The sequence below is a fragment of the Brassica napus genome, chromosome C6 (assembly GCF_020379485.1).
Source record: "Brassica napus cultivar Da-Ae chromosome C6, Da-Ae, whole genome shotgun sequence".
NCBI lineage: Eukaryota > Viridiplantae > Streptophyta > Magnoliopsida > Brassicales > Brassicaceae > Brassica > Brassica napus.
The window spans coordinates 2,377,125-2,383,416 of record NC_063449.1 but is presented as its reverse complement, the minus strand read 5'-3'; positions in this window follow the sequence as shown (position 1 = coordinate 2,383,416).

Sequence of the window (6,292 nt, the reverse complement as noted above, 5' to 3'; positions counted from 1 at the left end):
TTCATGATGCCTTTCCAGGTTTTGAAAGACCCTGGTGGCAACTTCTTGATCCAACGTGCTACTTTTCCAGCAAGAGTGTATGGGAACAATTTGCAGAAATGGTAGTCTTCAGGGACTTCATTGAAGATAAACGATACTAATTCCTCAAATATGTCGATAAGCAAGTCATCTCAGAGGTTCAAGGTATGATATGATTTTTTTATCAGATCTGTTCGCGAAGATTTTGAAAAAACTTCTTTGGATAGAGTCGATTAGACTACTATCTTATAATCTATCAAAAGAAAAAGTACAAAATTACCCATTATTTTTGCAAAATATTTACACTCCTTTGCCACTGATGTATTAACTAAACCTATATTTATGTTTCTTTTATTTTTCTGGATTAATAAATGTTTTATCCAAAATTAATTTTAAACTGAAAAAATGCCAAACTCAACGTCTCCATTGTATACACTTCCTCTTTTTATAGTTACACCATAGCTTTATCCCTCACACTTCTTACTACTGGAACCTTAAAAACAGAGCAATTACTGGGTTTTTAGAAATCAATTTTATGTTTTTTATAAACAAACAAATGTCGGTATACATCAAAAGTTCAATGTTCATACGTATATATTAGTTTTTCGTTAACCTAATACCAACCAGACAAATCCATGTGACAAACTTAAAGTAATATTAACAATTGCATTCCTTCATAGTTTGACTATCACATACACAACGATTATCAGTATAACAAATTATTTTCACTAATAATCTATAGTCATATCTGCACTTGCCGATCAATCAAGCTTAAATTTAAAACTACAATTTAAATTTTTTTAAAACATACATGATCTTACTTGCAAGCAATATTAGTTTTATTTAATGATTATCAGTATACAAAAAGCTGTTGTTCGGTTTTAATGCCTTCCCCTGTGGATGAATTAATTTAAAATTTCCAAATATAATCCAAAAATATCTTTCAAAATAAAAAAAACTACTATTTAAATTAGGGGTGTTCAATCCGGATATCGGTTCGGTTTAGGTTCGGTTTTTTTCGGTTTTCGGTATTTCGGTTAGTAAAATATAACTACCATTCTAAATTCATATTTGCTTCGGTTCGGTTCGGTTTATATACCGTCGGTTTTCGGTTTATTCGGTTTTATACCAAAAAACATAATTATTTAGTTTGAGATCATATAAAATGAATTTTAGAGTCATATTGTCAACACAGTCATTTATTAAAAATATATTACATGTTCAAATAAATGAACAAAAAAGTAAAAATGCTTCTACCATCAAATAAAATAATCAAATCTATAATTAAAATCAGAGCCTGAAATTTTGAAAATAAAAATATGAAACAAAACATAAACATGAAAGAAAAGTTTTTCCACTCTTCCATATTTAGTGTTCATTAAAGTCATGTTTTTCGATTGAACACGAAACTCTGTTTGTTTATAGATAAGAAAAAAGTTATGAAAATTTTCCATTAATTATTTTCTATCAAATTTATAATCTTCATATTAATTTAGTGAATACTAAAATAAAGCAAAAAGATAAAAAAAACTTAAAAATAAGATGTCTGAATTGCGATGTATTGTTATTTAATTATAGTTCAATTGTTTTACAAATTGTTCTTTATTACTATAACATTATGGTAATAGTTATTAACACAAATTTAACTTATATAACAAATAGATATTCATGTATTGTTATAAAATAGATACATATTTACATGTTTCTACTTTTAGTCGGTTTTGTTCGGTTTATTCGGTTTAATCGGTTATATACCAAACCATATCCAAATCCTACGGTTTTTATAAAATTATATCCATTCGGTTTATATGGTATATACCAAAACCAAACCATATTGTCTATTTCGGTTCGGTTCGGTTCGGTACGGTTCGGTTTTACCATATTGAACAGCCCTAATTTAAATCGAATTTTAGATCCTTATCTTTTTTTCTACTTCAAATATGTAATCATTAAACCAAAAGATTTGGACACTAAAATATTTGCAAACCAAATCATTTATAAACAAAATAATTATATTACCTATTATTAATATCATATAATTAGTTACCACAATATTTTTAGCCCCTTAACTTTTGGATCAATCAACATTTATTTTGAAAATTTAATAACAAAATCTATCCATAATTGACTTGTTTCATTTGAAATTTGGAATTGGAATATCACCTATCAAACAATTTCCTATATTTGTGCTAACCATCTATATTATTAAAAGAGAAATACAAATATAAATTCACCTTAAAATTTACAATTTATTTACAAGTTAATCCACTGAAGTATTAAATAACTCTAACTTTAAGTAAGCATTGTCTTCTCTTATTTTATTAAATAATTTCCTAAATCAAGTTTAGATATTTTTTTGTGTTCAACATTTTTCCTAAAATGATTTAGCTAAATTTTAGGAAAAGTCAAATTTAAAAATGATTTTTAATAATGTTATGTAATATTTACCAAGTGTCATATAATGAGAGTGGGCAAAAAAAACGAACCGAACCAAACCGACCCAACCGAACCAAACCGACCCAACCGAACCGAATCCTGTCCAAACCAAACCAAAGTATATGTCTAAGTCATTTGGAAAACGATTTCATGTTACAAGAAATATTACTCAAATATATCAATGAGTCAATATTTGTTGAATGTTTAGTATGGCTCACGGGTCAATATTTTTTTACATCTAAACTATTTAATTATTGTGTTTATAAACATTTAAAATATGATAATATTTAAAATATTAACTATTAAACATTTAAATAATATTTGGACATATAAACATCTAAAAAGTGAAAATAAATATCCGCACGGGCGTGAGGGTCCAGCTCTAGTACATTTTAAGACTTGTGTTTGTAGAATGGACACTTTTATGTTGTTGAGAAATCTCTGGAAAAGTCAAATATAGTCAATTGCAAAAGTAGTCCAGGTAGACTTCTTGCTCTCCTCTGCTCGGCTCTTCAGATCCATGATATTCATCTCTCTTTGCCATGGTGTGGTCGTCAATCTGATATCTCAGAATAAATTCCCTCTCTATCTCTAAATTTGCTACAACATCATAGAAAAAGTTGTTGAGGAAGGCGTTCATGATGTCTTTCTAGGTTTTGAAAGACCCTGATGGCAACTTCTTGATCCAACATGCTACTTCTCCAGCAAGAGTGTATGGGAACAATTTTCAGAAGTGGTAGTCTTCATGGACTTCATTGTAGATAAACAATACCAATTCCTCAAAGATGTCGATATGATCCACTGGGTGTTTGTGGTGAGAGCTATGAAAAGGATGCTGACCCATAAGATATATATATATGAAGGTGTCAGCTCAAAGTCATCCCTCTTAGCAACATTAGTATCATCATGAATTGCAGTCTCCTGCGTATGAATCAGTTGACCTGCATTGTTGCGAGCACGACCTTCTTCATTTTGTAGGACTCCATTTTCATCAATACTCAGTATGAGTACCTCAACCTTTCTCGCAAGTAATGTCGATCGATGGCGTGGTGTTCACGCTGTCGGTCACTGCTGCTTGGAGGGTTTCAATCGATACTTCTCTCATAGACTTATGGATCGTGCGTGAATCAGCAGACTCATTCTTTGAAGAACCAAAAAATCCTCTCCTCATCGGTCCCTGATACTGAAATTCGTATCTGAAACAGAAGAAATAAATTTATGTGAATAAGCTAACAATGAAAACCTAGACAAAATCCTACACCTAGTCTAATGGTGATCAGAGTCCCCGGCAATGGCGCCAAATTTAATATGCTCAAATTAACCCTTAGGAGCAACTCTCTCAAATAAGAAATCGATTGCAGTACTTAAGGATTGTATCTACAGAGACTCGATATCTCACACAATAGAATTTTACTTCAGACTATGCTAGGTTAAATAATATAAAAACAGTAAATAAAGTAAACAGTTGAACAATGTAGTTGTTCGATTGATTGATGAGTTGTTTGATGGAAGGATGATTGCTAGGCTTAGAGTTTCAATCAGGTTATTGATATCTTGCATATTTCTATTGTGTTATCCATTCACCCATGTGCATTTTGATCATATAGACTAGGATTTAGCCATGTTTAGGTTGCATTTTGCATGCATGAGTCTTTATTAGGTATTGGAGTACCACATGGAGTTCTTGGGGGACATTTGGGTGCGTTTGGAGCTCAAAAGAGGTGATTAAGGTGATCATTGGACGAGCAGTGCATGGGAGTGACCCTACCGGAGCGACGCCATGAACTCGCTCGCCATTTACGCTTCGGAGCGACCTTACCAGAGCGAGACCCCGAGGTCGCTCGCCATTTACGCTTCAGAGCGACCTCCTAGAGCGACAAGGCGAAGTCACTCCAGCTCCTAGAGTGACCTAACCACAGCGACACCCAGAGGTCGCTCGGGTTGTGTCGATTTGAGAGCGACGAACAAGCCGGGAGCGACGTCCCACAGCGACTACCAGAGGTCGCTCCCAGCACCCAGAGCGACCTCCCGGAGCGACGTGCCGAGGTCGCTCCGCGTCGTCTATTTGGTCGAACTTATGATTTATCAAGGGCTTTTTGGTCATTTTGTTATGCACGTTTTACACTTTCTAAACCTATGTTTAAGTACCTTTTGTAAGCCATTGGAGGCTGATTATCTTTTGATCTTAAGAAAACCACCAAAAACCCCTTGGAAAGTTCATCTCTTTGATTCAATTGATCATTTTTGTTATTGCAGTCCTGTTGTTTTCATATCGACTCTCTGTATTTCTCTACATGATTAATCTGAAATCCAATATGGGTTTAAGAGGAATCATGGAGATTAGTGAGTAATCACCTTTTGAATTCATGGGTTAGGGAGATTAAGGTGATTAAGTTAGAGCTAGGATGTTTTAGTGTAGATCATTCTTAGTCCTTGCTAGTAGAGTATTCATAATGCATCTTCTGAGTTGGCCTCTCAAAAGTTGATCTTTAGGCATTTTCCACCCAAAAGGTGTTTGATGAAATGTCTGAGACAACTCTTCTAAGCTTTTAGCATACTTTGCCAAAGACATTTGTTGTTAGAGGTGCTAAGATAGCCATTAGACTTGTTAGTAATGATTGCTTTCAAATTATTCAACCAAAGACATTTGATGTTTGAAATGTGTTAGTAAATGAACATTCATCTAGACATAGAGCTTGTTTAGAACTGTGTCTAAGCTTAAGGTTGATAGTTTGATTGATCGTTTGCCATCCTTAGTTCGAAACTTGATCACCCAAGGTCTAATCCCTATGCCTATGAGTTCTATTTTCCTTTAGTCAAGAAAGTTACTTCATTTATCGCTTTTATTATTCTGCAACTGCATTACCATTAATCATTAGTTTAGAAATCTTTTAAATAACCTTAGAATTGTTATTCTCAGTGAGTACTTGCATTCTCAGTGCTTTGAAATCCCTTAGAATTGGTTCGACAATCTCTTATACTACATCATTTGTCTTAGGAGCCTTGAAAACTCCTAACATCAGTTATCAAAACTACAATCTACAGATGTTAAGGGTTGATCCTAGAACTCAAATTCATATAAGCACGTAAACCAGCTCTCACATGCGCTTACTAATCAGATCATGTGATTCTAGCTCTCGCATGCGAACTTAAGAATGAGCATCGGTCAATACCAATGGTTGAGTATCGATCGATAATCAACCAGACAAGCGTTAAGAACCAATTTGATTTGTTCACTAGGTTAACTAAACCAGCTTTCGCGTGCGCCTAACAACCTAGCTCAGCAGGATTAGATTCAGGTAAGAGACCATGCTCTCGCGCGCGCCTAGCTATCATATGTCAGGTTTCTTGTTAAATGCTCTAGAAACAAGCAATAAGAACAATCCTATGAAGGATGCAATAAATCACCTTAGCAGTTCTATAAATCAGAAGAACATCAAAACCCTAGAAAATCCCTAAACCTAGCAGGTGGATGTAGTCAGATATGAAGTTTGTCACATAAATCATAGATGAATATATATAAAATAAATAAAACCAATAAAGAAACCAAATGAGTTCCAAGAAGACTCTAAAAGAGTTCCTCTCTTCTCTCCTAACCTAAAACTTAGAACAGAATAAGGTAAAGAAAGTGCTGCCATCAACAATGGCATAGAAAACACATAAATATGGTTTTGAGTCATCCAGGGATATTCGTAACTTGTGGTAACTTCTGGGCTTAAGTCGGTCATGAAATAGGCTCGTTCTGTCTTCTGGGATCACCGTTGATCGACATCAAGGATGTGTTATCGATCGAAATTCCTTCTAATCCTCGATAGCTTTCTCTCGCGAGTCTTACATA